The sequence below is a fragment of the Pelodiscus sinensis genome, chromosome 13 (genome assembly GCF_049634645.1).
Source record: "Pelodiscus sinensis isolate JC-2024 chromosome 13, ASM4963464v1, whole genome shotgun sequence".
NCBI lineage: Eukaryota > Metazoa > Chordata > Testudines > Trionychidae > Pelodiscus > Pelodiscus sinensis.
Window position 1 is genome coordinate 22,633,612 of NC_134723.1, and position 16,113 is coordinate 22,649,724.

The 16,113-nt window shown below is 46.2% G+C and overlaps 1 long non-coding RNA gene across 1 annotated transcript in view; it reads right to left on the reverse strand.

The window, feature by feature from the left end:
• Nucleotides 1-298: 298 nt before the first annotated feature.
• The window catches only part of LOC112543566 (uncharacterized), a 59,373-nt gene continuing 43,558 nt past the window's right edge, over nucleotides 299-16,113 (reverse strand). The window contains exons 3-4 of the long non-coding RNA XR_012906887.1: nucleotides 9,916-10,008; nucleotides 299-555 (exon numbers count right to left, since the gene is read on the reverse strand). This is a non-coding gene — a long non-coding RNA (uncharacterized LOC112543566). The remainder of the gene's footprint in view (nucleotides 556-9,915; nucleotides 10,009-16,113) is intronic.

The following is a 16,113-nucleotide window of genomic DNA, read 5'->3' on the forward strand; positions in this document are numbered from 1 at the left end:
TTTGAAATCTTGGAATCATTTCCTAAAGGGAAGTGGTAAGGGAGCCCCATCAGTTGAATCATATTAATATGGACAGGATGCACAGCAAAGAATGTATGTCAGGAAGCCATTTTACACTGCACTGAGATGACTTTTGCCATCTCTATTATATCGACTTTTTGTCTAGGGCTGAATGAAGTGGCTCAAATGATATTGAACCACTCCTTTCCCCCACGTCAAACTGGAATAAATCAGGATCTTTCATGAATGAATAAAACATTTTGATGAATATTTTTCTTTTTAATTTTCATTCCTTTAATAGGTGTAGGCTTGGGTGAAACTTGTTAACCAGTCCTTGTTCTGCAAAGCTTCTCTGGGCTTCAGTGATAATTTTGCCTGAATGAAGGCTACAGATCAGTACACAATAAATAATTAGGAATAGTGGGGGAAGGAAGAATCTTCTAGGTGGGGGGCATTGCATGTGTGTGTGTGATCTCCAGTTCTATTTCCCACACTGGCCTCCTCTGTTCCCTACGTGGCTGGTGATGGATGGCTGATAATTTTTTACTGACGGTCCTAAGACAGAGAGACATAGAAAAAGAGAGATTTTAAATGTGCTACTAGAAACCAAACCAGTTGTTGGCTGCACTACATACCACAAAGAAGGTTAAAGTAAGGTTAGTGGTGATATGTTACCCCTAGGTTATTTGTCTCCAATTTGGTCATCCCAGAATAGCAGCTTTGCTTAGTTTCCAATACAAAAGCTGTCTCTGTTGCTCACATGTACGAAGCAGGAAACCAGCAGGAAAGGGGTGGGGGGAAGAGAGATTCCACAGAAATTCCGCCTCTTCCTGTATTGCTAGCAGCATAGAAACTTGCTCTGCTTAGCTCTTGTTTGGTTCCTAGGCACCAGTCCAGACTCACCCTCTGGCAAGAGACAAAATGTGCAGTTCATGGGCTGGAAATTGGGGCGCCATTCCTGAGAGACCATTTGCCTGACAGATGTGTTGGCTCCCGTGTCTTCATCATTATTTTTTTCCTTATGTTAATTTCTATCTTAGGAAGCTGCGTGACAACAATGAGAAGAAGAAAAAAACCTCACTCTGCAAGGGGAATTATTATTAAAATACTAGGGAGCTGGCTGTGCCCCCAAAAGACGCATCAGACCCTCTGGGTCTGGGAATCTGTGTGTAACAGGCCCGCTGACGAGGGAAAGGGGAGGAAAGGGAGCAGATGCCCCAGGACCCAGTGATTCAAAGGGGCCTGAGGTTTCCAGCCACCGCTACAGCTGCTAATATAGCAGTGGTGGTAGCTGAAGCCTCGGGCCCTTTAAATCGCCGCTGGAGCCCTGAAGCGGGACAAACTGCACCTTCCATGCGGTGCAGAAGGCAAGCTGCCTAAGGGCCCACCCACTCCACCTGGAGCCCCACTCCTTCCAGGAGCATAGAGCCACCCCTCCCTTCCCTTGACTGTGGGTCCGTGCAGACTGTCAGCTCTCTTTGTTTGCAATGAAAGACAAACATTCCTCAATGTCCCTTGACTCCCATATTGGTGGGAAAAGGAGGGTCAGCAGCTCAATGGCTCAAAGTATCTTCATGGCGCAAAACTGGCAAACTTGGGGCTCCACCTTGTGTGAACGAACCCTGCCACAGTTCATTGCAGGCATCCAGGCTTTAATTCCAGGACTAGCATTCACATACTATGGCAGGCCTGGGCAACAGCCTGTCAGTGGGCTGGATCTGGCCCACCTAGCTCTTTTATCTGGCCTGCACTGCAGTTCCCAGCCCTGCCCCTAACACATTTCCTCCAAGCCAGGGACACGGGAGCCCTTTTAACTGCTTCTATTTAAAGGGCTCCCGCCTCCCCGGCGGTTCCCAGCAACGTGTTAGGGTGGCTAGGAGCTGGGAGCCTTTTCAACAGCTTCCACTTATAGGGCTTGTGCCTTTCTGGGAGCTGCTAATAGAAGCAATTGAAAGGGCTCGCAGCTCCTGGTTCCGCCATGTTGCCTGAGTGCCACAGGGGAGGTGTGAGCCCTTTCACTTGTTTCTATTTAAAGGCTCCGCCCTTTTTCCAGAGGCCCCGCCTCTTCTGCCAGAGACCCTGCTCCTTCTACCTGAGGCCCTGCCCCTTCCAGGGCAGCCCGCAACCACTTCAAAAATTTTTGAAGTGGCCCCCCCTTCAAAAATTGTTGCCCACCCCTGTACTATGGTGATAAGCATGTCAGAAATACATAGAGAGATCAATGAAATATATCAAGTGAGGCATTTTGTTTCTTCAGTGGTGGAAATATCTTGAAAAGATGTGATCTCGTGTTATTTTGCCCACTTAAATGGCTCCATGAGGTAATAAACTACTAGTGCTAAAGAGGCACAAACAGAAATGCTGAGATTTTATTTCCGGAAAATCACCTTCACTCCTTCTTATAAAGCCACCCTGAGCCTCGGCAGCTCTCTATGAACTTTAAAAAACGACCATTGTCTGACATTAAACTCACAGCTTTAGGCAGGAAGGAGGCTCTCAGCCAGGAAGTTCTCAACCTCACCAAATTTTTGCCTTTTCTTTCCTCAGAATTCATATGCGCTGTATCAGTGACATGGAAGAAATGGCTCATGGGGAACATGCAATAACTCTTGAAGCTCTATTTATAAAAGAAATAAGGACTTACAGTTGTGCATTTCTTTAGAAAATAAGGCTATTCCAAGCTCCCTATTCTCCGCTTGCCAGACGGCGGGGAAAGAGCTCTGGACTTCTTCCCTGTGCAGGGTTGATGAGGCTAGGGCATTTTGCTAGATACAAATGGTGCCTGCTGAGAGCAGGGGACACAGCTGAAAGGTTCAGCCCTCACAACAGCCTGAGACAAGCCCTCTCAGACACATCTCCCCTCTTACCCTCAGTAACACCTCCCTGCAGCTCCTAGCTGTTAGCTCCATGTCCAGTGGCTGCTTTAGCTCTGTGGGGAGAGACAGCAGGAAAGCTCCCTGCAGCTCCCAGCTGTTTGCTGCTGCCTCTCCCCACAGCAGCAGCTCCCAGATTGCGGGCTCCAGAAGCTGCCCTGCATGATCATGGCCTGGTGGCACCATGTGACCGAGTAGGGTCAGCAAACCCTGGCAAAAATCTGGGGACAGACGACCCTACATGTCTCCCACACATACATTGCCTTTGGCAATGAAGAGGGACTTTTGGGGGCTCTTGAACGTCTGAAGAGTGTCGTATGTAGCATGGAGGGTCAGTAAATTTGCCACCCCACCCCCCAACCTGATAAATTGCTTGTACAGAACCCAGGAACTATGCAAAGTATTCCTGAGCAACTTCTGCTGGCACTCACTAACTCCTTAGGTATGTGCAAGCATCCCATTCATAGACGTCTCCTGTGATACAGGTCACTGTTGTGGCCTATTGGTTGGAGCCATGGGGGGAAGCTCACGTTGCCTGTTCTGTGGCTAAACTGAGGACAACACGATCCTCCCTGGTTGTCAACCCCACACTTTTTATCAGTGCTATAAATGCACTCCACTAAAGCAAGGCTAACCCTGCTACCTTTACTCTGCACAATCACAATGAAAACAGTCCCTGCAGGATATCACTAAGCTTTAGAAATGGTTACATCAAGTTTTTAGGCTTGTGGTACATATTGAGCAAGAGATAATGGCTCGGGAAACAAAGGGTGTACTTCTTCGAGATATGTTGGAGGATAGCCTGATAAGATACACAGCTCCTGAGCTGTTGTGATGATATTGAGTAAGTTCAGTACCAGGTTAAGCAAGTGCAGTTGCTCATCACTGCAAACAATGGAAACTATTTCATTGTTTAGAATAAAAAATAATCCAGGAACGTCATATCATAGCTTCTGTGAAATTGACCCTACTTTGCCTGCTTCTGTATGACTGGCTTCCCCAAGCAAGGCAGATCGACTGTGAGCCCTGCTCTGTGTAAGACAGATCGTTAAGATATTTTGAATAAAACAGCACAACCTCTTTAAGGTAAGGTCAGGTTTTTAGGTGAGATTTGTAACAGTGTTTAGGCATCACTGTACTCTGTGTTGCAACACCTAATATATTTAGGACACGTAAGAGCCTAAATCCCATCTACTGTTAGGGGGATTTGAGCCAAACACCTAAATCCCTCTTGACAATGAGATTTAAAATTCTATACCTGTTAGATTTTGTAATGCTGAGTGCAGCAGTGCCTACTGTTAAACATCTAGGCTGCTAAACTTGACTCAGGGCTAGAGTCTGTGATTTGGCTCTGGTATCTTCCCATTGAACTGAATACCTAGCATCATATGTGGTGACTTGTTTCTTAGAAGTGCAGAGCACTGGGTGCTCCCATTCCCTTTGCTGCGTGTTGTTGGTGCTCAGATTTCAGAGAGAACAAATCTTTTGAGATGGGAACTGAAATCTATCAGTCAGCAGACCATTATGAATGACCTTGGATAGGAAGTATTACAAGAGTGCTCACTGTCTGCATATATGTATAATGTGCCCTGCAAATGGTTCTCTCTGTGCAGCTGTTTACACGGAGCACATGAGTGACAGCGCTCCTAAACCTAGAGGCCAGGTGAGAAGCACCTCTCCATGGCTGCTACCATGGAAACTATTCCAGCAGACACAACTGGGGGAGGGGTATCTGTCCCCTGCCTGGGGCAGGTCTAGTTTCACTGCTTCCTGTGCTCCCCAGCCAGAGTGAGGAATGCAACAAACTGTGCACTTTCCCCTTGCTCCCTGATGAAGGGGTACACCCAGCAATGTTCCCATATGAATGGGGGAGGGGGAGCTGCAGCCCCCCAACTGCTTGAAGGGCAGCTGAAGTGTGGGAGGCTTGGGGCCTGGGCAGTCCCAGATTGGGGGAGTGTCCCCAGCCAGCCCTTTTCACCTGCGTATTGACCCTGTCTCTTTTCTGATTGGTTTTATGAGAAGCAATCCCATTCCAGGCATATCCCATTTTCCTGGCACCACCAAACCCTTACCTTGCTTTAAGTTATGGCAAGAGGAAGCTGCATACCAAATTAGCCATCCTAGCTCTTACCATTTAGGAGGCCTTCTTGAGCACACTCACAATCACACACACACACAAATTCTTGCCTTAAGTGAACATAGCACTTCATTGAAAATTACACACTCCAGCCACTGTCCCAGGGGGACTTTTAGGTTAAAAGTACTGTAGAAAGGACAATGCTTTCTCTAAGCCTTCTCTGAAGAGACACTGGTTTTAAGAAGGAATTCACCATGCCAAAGACTTAGCAATGAATTGAAAATTGTATCAGAAGGCCAGGAGACACCTGGGCACCATGCTGTATGCTCTAATCATCTCAGAGACAATGAGTGTCAATGTCTATACTACAGCAGCACAGCAATGGAGCTGTGCTGCTGTAGCCCTGAAGAGTAGATGCCTCCTACATGTCTGGAATGGGTAGGTATCCCACCTCTCCTAGAGGTTGTACTTATGATTCTATGTGGTTGGTTTCACATCCCTACCAGATTGCCTAGCAAACAGTAAGAGGCTGAGCTGAAGCCACTGCTGGTCAAAGTGAGAGACATGAGAGGCAAAGCTCCCTACATTCCCTGTCTCTCAGCAGGTCAGAACGACACTGCCAGCTTCCTGTAGACATTGTGGAGCAATGAAAGAAAACTCAGTGAGGCAGAGCTGTAAGAGCTGCCATAGAAATCATTGTCCGGCTGAGCTCGTTAAGGCCCCTTTTGCACAAGACTTGCTGTTGGGTAGAATAAAATGCAGTTGGCAAGGGAGGAAAATGGGTGGACAATCTGAGAATCGTACCCCGCCTCCACCAAGCCAAGAGTCAGACTGTTGTGTTACTCGGTTCAGAACCAAGCTTGCCAAAGCAGGAAGGAGATAGGTGATGGAAAGTGGAAAACTCCACTGGTCTCAAGCAGCGTCTGGTCTGGAACAGGGAAGTTGCTCTATTTATGACCCATCATTTAATTTTATTTTTAACAACAGCTCTTATATAGACACTGTTGTTTCTTGATTTTACAAAGGAGGGAGGAGGGGTTTCCTTGGGGCAAGGAGTCTTTGAGTCACTGAGCACAAGAACAGCCTTGGACAGGCTTTAATTCCAGGAATGCAACTTATTATAGGTTCTGATCCAGGAAATAAAGTCACATGGCTGGATTTATGCACCGAGATACACTCTGTACAACTCTGCTGACTGTAGTGGCATTAACCCTGCTACATTAGGGAGGGATATAGCTCAAGCGGCACACAGTGCTGGCATAAAGCTGGTGTAAGCATCAAATATGAAGGACGAGAGGAAATTATTTATGGCAGTTGAAGTGTTATAGCTGGGAGTAATGGGAGAATGTGCAGAGGAAAGTTTAGAATGTATATCAGGTACAATCCCCTTCCCTGGTAGTAAGACGTGTAAGTTGCAGTCTCCCAAACGAGGTGGCAAACACCCCATTTATCTATCTAATGAATTTCTATTGACTTCTCATGATATCTAAGCTGTTCCAAAGTCAATGACTGTTAACACTGACCTGGAGAACAGACTTGGGATTTCTAATTGTACGGTAATATTCCATTAACCCTTCTTAAACACCAGCTGAAGCAAAAAGCTGAAAATAGTTGGGCTTTTTTAATACGCACGAACTTGCCTGAAATGTACAATTTCCCCATGGCTGGAAGTGGTTTGCCCTGAAGAGCCAGCAACCCTGCATCCTCAGCAGGTCAGATTTGGAGGGGACAGGGAGGGAGAGAGAGCTCTGAGCTAGCAGCATGGGGCTTTGGAGAGGTTTAGCAGGTGCTAGTGATCTGCATGTTCTCTGGGAAGCTCATCTCTTCTCTTGTGACATTTTTGGGCATGTCCTCAGTGTTTACCCTGTTCAGGAGTTTGGGAAATCAGCTCCCATGAATGGCACACTTGGGCCCTATAGCCAGGTGGGCAGACTCAGGAGCTAACTCGGCACCGTGTCACTCTGATATGCACCAGTATATATTAATTGGGACCTAGTTGAACATCAGGTAGATGGTAGAGGGTATCAATTAACTGAGTAGAGCATCAGCTAAGGGGCTGCTGGAGGAAGCAGCAACTCCAGCAACTGGGGTTATATAAGCAAATGGGAAGGAAGTGCTGGGGGAGAGGGCTGGGAGTCTGAAGAAAAGCAAACGTAAGCAGGACTAGCTGTACCGTTTCCTGACCCTGCACATAGGGAAGCTGGAGACTCTCTGTAAATATAAACACAGTAGTGGTGAAGGAGACCTGGAGTGGATGTGGTCTGTGATTAAGGCCTGAAAGGACTCTCAGGGGACCAGCGCTGACAGGCCCCCTTTAGTGAATAGTGAATCGGCCAGCATGGGACTCTGATTTCCTTGCAATGTATTTGATATTTAAAATTTTTAGGCTCTGGTTTGTTTACAAGTGTGTTCAGGAATACCCTGCAGCCAGGCCCACCAATGGAGGTGAGGGGAAGAATTATGGGGAGCAGCTGCCCCAGGACATGGAGATTCAAAAGGGCTGGAGTTCCTGGCCACTGCTACTGTGGTGATTGGAGTCCTAGGCCCTTTAAATCACCACTGGAGCCCTGTGCAGAGTGCTTTGGGCAGCAGTGAGGGTTGCCTGGGGGAAGGATGTGTGTTCCAGATGGCACTCCTGGCTGTCTGGACAAGGGTAGCCCCAGCCTCAACCCTTCTGCCTGAGACCCCACCCCTCCCAGGGGCATGGAGCCGGGTTCCCCCACCCCACTTTGCTCAGGAGCCCAACGAGTCTGTAGGCCCCTCTGTCCCGCAGCCAAGTGAATGCTCCTGAATTATAAACAATAGCATGCACCCTGCCAATGAAAGCGAGCCTAACCCAGTGTATTCATCCATGACATTTCTGGGAATCCAGGTATTTATTTATTTATCTATTTGTTTATTTGTTCATTTTACTCTTTGACCAGCCCTAGTTGCATCCACTTGGGGTAGTCAGAGAGCAAGACTATTCACTGGGGTTCTGTGAGGGTTTTTGTCACTATGGGAGGATCCACCTTAGTGGAAAATAATTGGGGAGCCAAATGTTTTTCATTGCTATGCTAAATCTATGCTGCTTCTGGGAGCCAAACCTGACAGCATGAAACCTGGTGGACTTTGTAGTGAGGGCTCTTTCAAACCTTTTCCCTGTTTATGGATTAGGAATTTACATAGGTTTGCCTGTGGTTTGAAATGTCTAAGACATTCCACAGATGGATGACAGAAGTTAGTGGTGAAAAACGACTTAGTAGTACATCTAGTCCATCTCACTGGGGCTAATTCAGTATTATTCCCTATTGGATGTTACTATTGTTTGCTTAAGACAAGTTTTAAATTTCTCAGCTGTGGAGCTTATAACATTTCTTTCAAGGAGACTATTAACAACCTAATACATTACATTTTCCTGGTATTCTACTTACATTTTCCCTTTCTTAATTTCAAACCATCATTCCTTGTTATATCCTATTGGGCCATTGTAAACAGTTCTCCATTTCTGGTGTTTACACTTTCAAAGACCATTATCAGCTGCTGCTACATACTACAGAAATATGTGTATACACCCCCCCCCCCCCACACACACACAATTTACCCCCCAGCCATTTTGTTGTTCTTTTCTAGACTTCTTCCTGTTTATCATTATCTCTTTGGTAATGTGTTGCTCGGAATAGAATAGAACACAGTGCTTTTGCACCATTAACACTACCTCTATCCTCCTTCCATTGAATAAATGTACTGTGGGTTATTTGTTCTCCAGCCATATTAACTTGAATTTGTCCATATTTTTGTTACTATTTCCAATATTTTTAGCATTTGAAGATATGTCCTACAGTGGGTCTCAAGCTTGTGTTATGACACTGGAGGAAAGGAGATGTGAGCTGACATGGTGTTGCTGTTTTCTTCAGTTCCCTGTACTCTCTGTAGACTATCAATTGGCCTCTGCAGGTTTCTGTGACTCGGCCTTCTCGATGCATCATGCATCCAAATCCCTATTGGGGCACAGCATACTCAAATAGAAAAAGTCCCTTGCTTTTTTAGATTAATTATAACTAAAATGGTTTGTTACTCACCTGTAGGGTTGCACAGAACTAATTGCACAGAAATAAACACCCTTGAGGCTGTCTGGTTGTATTTGTTGGTACACAATGCATCTCTAACATGGTGTAAACTGGTATTTTCTTCAGCTCTGCTCTACTTGTTACTCAATTCCCAGTGGTCTTGCATAAAGTTTTTAGAATTCTGAGCAGTGACATCAGAAAGTGTTGGAGAATTTATAAAGTTTTCATTTCTGCCATGGAAGCACCATGGCTTACCAGCCTTTTCTTAGGATGTCTTGGGAAGCAGCGATACAGTGATAGAACACATTTTACAGAAGTCTGATCTTATTATTTAGTAACGCTAAGGTGTGTGACGATTGATAAACATGTTCAAGATTTATTTTAACCCAAGTGTATGTACATTAAGTCTGTTTAATATACTCAGAACCCACTTTGCCCATTTGTTTAGCCTCACACATTTTTATTATATATTGCCTTCAAAGCTTCTCAGACACAATTTATATCACAAATCTACAGGTTCATAAACATTTTGATAGAACTCTTATATTTAAGGTTGTTTTATATCTAGATAATGAACCTCTCTTGTAGTCCATTTTAAATGGTCAGGATTTATTAACACTCTTTGGCACTTCCAAAGCACTGTATACAATAGCAATTCCTAATCTGGCCAGGTTGCTCTGGGGCCTGGAATGGATTTTCTGTGTCACACAGTGGTATTAAAATTGGGTCAACTCTAATCTCAGAATTTATAGTCTTGACTTGCACCTTAATTTGCTTGGACAAGTCTATTCATGCACAACATACTTCAAAGTTACTGCTGCTGTTTGTGGCATCTATGGCTCTATTACTTATTTCTAATTATATTTTAAGTGAACGGAGTGCTGGAGAAAGTTGATGCTGCTGGAGATTAAATTACCTGGTCCAGAGAATTCATACAAGCCTGGGCATCTGCAATGTAAGCATTCCACACAAGCCAATATGCTTCCCCCTGGAGCAAGAGGGACCCCATCTAGGAGAAATAAAAGAATTTGGTCTTGTTGGTCTCTTCCGTCCTTGGCTTCTTTGCTATGATTGCCAACAACAGTGCTGGATAGGAGAGTGGCTTTAGTGACATGGGCACCTGCCTACTAGGAACTTGGCGCTGGATGAGAACTTGACTGTGATGTAAAAAGCTCCATATCTTGTTCCCTTGACTCATGCTCATTAGAAGTTAAATATGCACAGATCAGCTAATAGGATGGAATTACTTATGTGTTCATGCAAGAGAGAAACCCAAGTGTATTTTTGAATGCCACTTGCTTTCTGCTCTGGGAACAGCTGCCTATATGCTATGGGCATCCCTGAATACCTGCTCTGTGCATTACTGTGTGCTCACCTTCGGCCCTGGAACATTGGTGCTACTTCCTGTCTTTTTAGAGTCCCTTGGGGCTCTTTATCTTCACTCCTAGATGTGCTGCTTTCAGGGAAGTTTTGTGAAGGCAGGTGTCACATCGTCGTGCTTGTAGAACCCCAGAAATATTTATTTGACCATATTCAATCGGCATCATATACTTCAAATCCCTCTTTTGATAGCAGTGGCTCTCAGAGCACCCACCTTTCACCCAGAGCTTTATAATGAATGACTCCAGCAGGCGTTCCCCACGTCTTTTGTGACCTTACTGCTTCATATGTTTCACCACCCCATTATGGACCACCGCCCCAGCAGCCAGTGCATTTTTCATCCATTTCAGCGTGTGCTTGCAGCAAAGCATGGCTCCAGACATTCATCTGACTAACTGGTTTCATAAAAGGGAGGTCAGCATTGGGTCATTCCCATATGTGCAAACTTCCCATGCATCAAGCCTATGAAACACCACAGTGACCCAAGTATTTTTCAGCAGACAGCGTCAGTCAGCTTTATACACCTTGATATCCCAGACACCAGTTTAAGTAACCTCCCCTGTCTTCTCTTCCATTTGATGTAACATTGTCACGCAGGGTACATCTAGACTACAAGCCTCTTTCAAAAGAGATTGCCTAGACTGCCACAAGGGTTTGGAAAAAGCAATCCGCTTTTTTGAAAGCACGCACCCAGGCAATCTGGATGCTCTCTTTCGGAAAAAGCCCTGTTTGCGGTCAAGAATGCCTTTTGTCGAAAGAGCTCTTTTAAAAAAAGGCGATCTTCCTGGTAAAAGTAGGTTTACCAATTTCGAAAAAACCTGCTGCGTTCTTTTGATTTAATTTTGAAAGAACGCGATGGCCGTCTAGATGCAGGTGAAGTTTTTTAGAAAAAACTCAGTAGTCTAGACACACCCACATAGATGTAACATCATAGTACCCACCATAAACTGGACTAGACGTGAAGGCTGGACCTTTGGAAATCCAAGTTTGTCACATATTTTGGGACCCTGCCCTTCTGTCAGAGCAAATGAGCACGCTGCCTACAGAGACAACTCTGGGCCCTTTCAATTCATACTCTCAGAGGGAGGGTTGCCAAGGGACGAGACGTGTGTTGGTATTGTGCTGTTGTGCTCACTCTGATCCAGGCCAGATGACAAGGATAGGTACAGAGGTAAGTTACCCTGGGGCCCAGTGATTCTGAAAGGACCTGGGGCTCCAGACACCACTACCACTGCCATAGCCCTGGGCCCTTTAGAATCACCACTGGAGCGCTAGACAGTGCACTCCAGAGTCCCGTGCAGCTGGCTCCTGCTGGCTCTGAGGGCCAGTGGGGGAGGGGACATAGCACTGACTGGGTAGTGCTGAGGGCTGGCTGCCCCACCCCCACCTCTTCTGCCTGAGGCTCTGCCTCCCCCTGAGCCTGAGCAAACTCTCTGATGTGGGAGACAGAGCATAGCCCTAACTCGTCTCTGCAGCATGGCTAAGAAATGAACAGGCATGCAGAGGGCCAGGCCTGGGAGTGGTTAGCTTTATTTCTCACCCACCCACCCCCACTCCCAACTCTATCTCCCTCATGCCCTCTGCCTTTATTGGTCTCTGCACTCCCCGCCCTCTGGTTTGTGTCATTCCTTTAGTCTGCACATCCTTCCATTGTTCCCCTTAGGCCACGTCTACACTTACCCCGAGATCCAGACTTCAGAGATGGATCTTCCAGTATTCAATGTAGTGGGTCTAGTAAGGACTCGATAAATCAACCACTGATGGTGCCCCCATCAACCCCGGTACTTCACAGGATTGTGAGAAGTAGGGGAAGTCAATGGAAGAGTTTCTCTTGTTGACCTCCTGCAGTGGGGATGCCACAGAAATTTGACTTTAAGGACATCAATTCCAGCTATGCCATTCTTGTAGCTGGAGTTATGTATCTTAGATCAACTTTCTCGCATAGTGTTAATGTGGGGTAGTAATATCTCTGCCACCAGCCTTGTCTGCAGTCCCAGCTTCCCAGTGCACATTGCTGGATGGGTTTTAAGAAAAGTCTAATAGCGCAAATGTCCTCTTTTCCCCATGCGATTATCCCTTTCCCCACTGAAAACAAGTCTCCTTTCTTTAATTCTCACTTGACTAGAGCTGAGAGTGAGGAGGGCAGGATGCCTGAACTGACAGAGTTTCAAAAGGTGCATCTACACTGCACCATAACTCAAAATAAGATATGCAATTTGAGCTATGCAAATTGCATATCTTATTTCAATGCTTTTTCGAAATAGTTTATTTCATCATTTGGTGCTGTCCACACAGCCCCAAATTTTGAAATAAAGCTCTATTCAAAAATGTCCCTTACTTCTTGTGGAATGAGGTTTACAGGGACATCGGAATTGCGAGCCCAAAATAACAGGCTGTGAGGACACAGGATAGCTATTTCAGGATACTCCAGTATCCCAAAATAGCATTGCAGTGTAGACGTACCCAGAGACTCTTTCATCTCACTTCTTGAACAGTGAGATGCCATTAATGCCAGCACAGCTCAGATCAGCTTTGGCTGCCTATGAGATGGCTCCAGTATCCAAAGCTCTAGTATTCAAGATCACAGATAACGTGTGTGTGTGGTAGGGGACATTTCTTGTAACATATTTGCAAAAAGTGATGTTAGATGAGGGTTTGCTGATTGTTGGGAGAAACTCAAGCTTTTCTATAGACCAGGAGTAGGGAACTTAAGGCCCAAGGGCTGGATGTGGCCCTTTGCTTGCCTGGATCTGTCCACCAAGGCTCAGGGCCCTCCCAGTCAGCACTGGGGAGCCCATGCTGGCACTCCAGTCCCCCTGCCAACCACCTCCCCCACGGGGCTTGAGCACACAAAATCTTCTAGCCTGAGCTCCCTAGTGTGCGAGGGGGAGAGTGTGGGGAGTGTCTTTCTCCTTCTCAGTCAGGGGCTGCATTAATGAGGGTTTGGGGGGTTGTTTCGCTTTGGGGGGGTTGTTTTTTTTCTTCTCACTTGTGTGTGGTCCTCCAAATGATTTTTCTGTGGGTCAGTGGCTTCCAACCCCAAAAAGGTTCCCCACCCCTGCTACAAACATTTATAGTTCACATGTAAGGAAATTTTACTGCCTGGGTAAATGATTTTCCCAGGGCAGGAATGGGTCAAGGAAAGCATTCTGATTGCTTCTCAGACTATCCAGTCCTCATGAGGTTTACAAGGGGTTTCAGCAGTTTTGCAGAACACCTCTGCCCTGTTAAAAGCTGCTTTGACTAACTGTCCTGTATGCAACCTACTTTCCCAAAAGTGGCAACCTGAGGTTGCAGGCATTAGCCAGACCTTTCAATGTGAAAACTAAATAGGGCTAAATGATGTCTAATGTAACCAGGGTGAGTTAATGCAGTGTAGGGGGAGGATGGTTAATATCAATGTGATTCTGTGCCTAGGAATTCCAGTGTCACTAAGTAATTATTTGTAATAATTCAGAATAACAGTTTCCATATGGAGAAACCCAAACACAAAAACTACAAATGGGAAGATACCTTCTCAGACTACTAGGTGAAAGCAGGATTACTATCTAAATCTAAATCTGGTCTATTCCTATCCAATCCTATTCCATTCCCCATTTATCCAGCAAAGGCAAGATAATCTGAAGACAGAACTGTCAGGAGGAAGCTTTTTTCCTTACAGGTAGCTAACCCTTTGGGGATGGTGGTGGTTATGTTAGTGACAAAGGGGCTTTGACAGGTTCAGATTTTAACAGCCATTTAGATAAGCACCACAATCATTTCCAAGCCATTTGGGTCTGTTAAATGAGGCTCACAAGCTCATGTCAGCAGCCTCTCTCCAGATGTTTTGGAGCCAGTCCTGAACATGAAAGTCGAAAGGCAGAAGTGAAAAAGAAAAAAGGTTGGGGTTGGGGGCAGAGAGAAGAGGCATGAGCTTTGCCAACTATTTTAAAACTCCTCCACAAGGTTTGTGTTACCTTAATGTGGGGGTTGGTTCTTGTGATGGGATGTATAAACCAACACTGTTGGTGACAGGGCTAAGAGAACTGAAGAGCCTAATTTGGTGGCACCTGGAGGGAAGACAGGGGTTATGAAGGATCAGACCCAACTAGGAAAAGCCAGCTTGGGCGGAGACTGGTTCCTATGAAGGAAGACCAATGGGGAAGGACTAAGAGAGGAGAGGGGCAGCATGGCCCTGATGGGAAAGGCAGCAATGTGAAAGGCTTCCAGGCAGTTGCCAGGGTGGCTGGGTCCTGCCAAGAACAGGCTCCTCAGCAATAGACTGGCAAGTAGCTACACAGGGAGTCAGACTTCCCAACATTGGAGGCAGGAGATATAGCTCTGGGAAAGACACTTGTGGACAGGTGGAGATTGGGAAGCAGCCAAAGGAAGCAGAAAGAGCTTGTCAGGAGCCTGACTTAGATGTCTGAACAAAGGCCCTCGTGCTGGATCTACTTGAGAGGATGGGCCTAGGTACCCCAACTAGGCCAAGGAAGGGGGAATATGAAAGCCTTGCTGAGGAAGACAGGGCAAGGACAACAGAGCCCGCACTGGGACTGATGAGTCAATACTGGATCATGGGATGTTTGGCCAGTTGGCCTCTTGACTACCTCAGAAGGTGTATGATTATTTATGACCTGGCTAGAGGCCATGCATTGTAAGAAGAGACTACGTAAGAGACCTACCTACAAAGAGAGACGTTGTCAGAAGAGATGACGTCTCTGGCAAGGGAAACAGGGGAACTGCTACAATGCCATGCTATGCCATGAGGTGACACACTGGTCCATGAGTTAGCTCCATTATAGTTCTCCTTGAAACCATTGCTAATGAGTGTCCCTTAAGTCATTCCTTTGGCTGGCTGGCTGGAAAATACCAGTATATCAAGGGTTACAACAGACAATATTATGTAGCTAAAAGAAATCCTCTTTACTCCCCACCCAAGTGCTCTCCCCTCCCACTACCCCCCATTCTGAAGTGAGGAATAGACAGAAGTACCCTTCCTCCACAGAAACCCTTCCTCCACCCTCATCCCCCCGGCGGCACCAAGTGCCAAGCCTGTGGGTGCTGGGACACACACAAATACTCATCTGTTCTGTTGCATCCAGTAAGAACCCCCTGGCTCCAGGCCAGCTGTATTTTCTCTTTCTCGATGCCAAAGCAAATTGACTTCTGACACCTTCCCTTACGTTTCATCCTTTAAAGGGTGGAAGGCTGAAAGCTCAGCTATGCAGTATTCACTGGCAAGCTTTCTTGCCCTATCCCCACCTCGAGCCAGTACAGCAATTAGTTAGACTCCTACAGTACCTTGAGTTGCTCTCCTCAGCCAGAGCCATTTGGCTTTCCGCTTCCCCACCCAGCAATAAAAGAGGCTCTTCCAGAAAGAATTAGTGGCATGAATTACTAGCCCTTCAGGGCTTGTGCAGGCAGAAAGGGTTGTATTATTGTGTGTCAGGGATGGAGAACCTTCTTTGGGTCGGGGGCCACTGACCCACAGAAAAATCTGTCGGGGGGGCCACAACAAGTCAGAAGCAAAAAAACAAAACAAAAAAACCCTTCACTGACGTGGCCCGATTGAGAAGGAGAAAGACACTGAGCCTCGGGCCAGATCCAGGCAATCCGGGGGCCAAAGATTCCCCACCTCTGTTGTATGTGGATGTATGCATGCATGTGTATGTTTGCTCACTTGCAGGTTACACTGTGTGTGGGCTGAGAGACAGAGGACTTAATTAGAACTCAGGAGACCTGGAATCTGTTC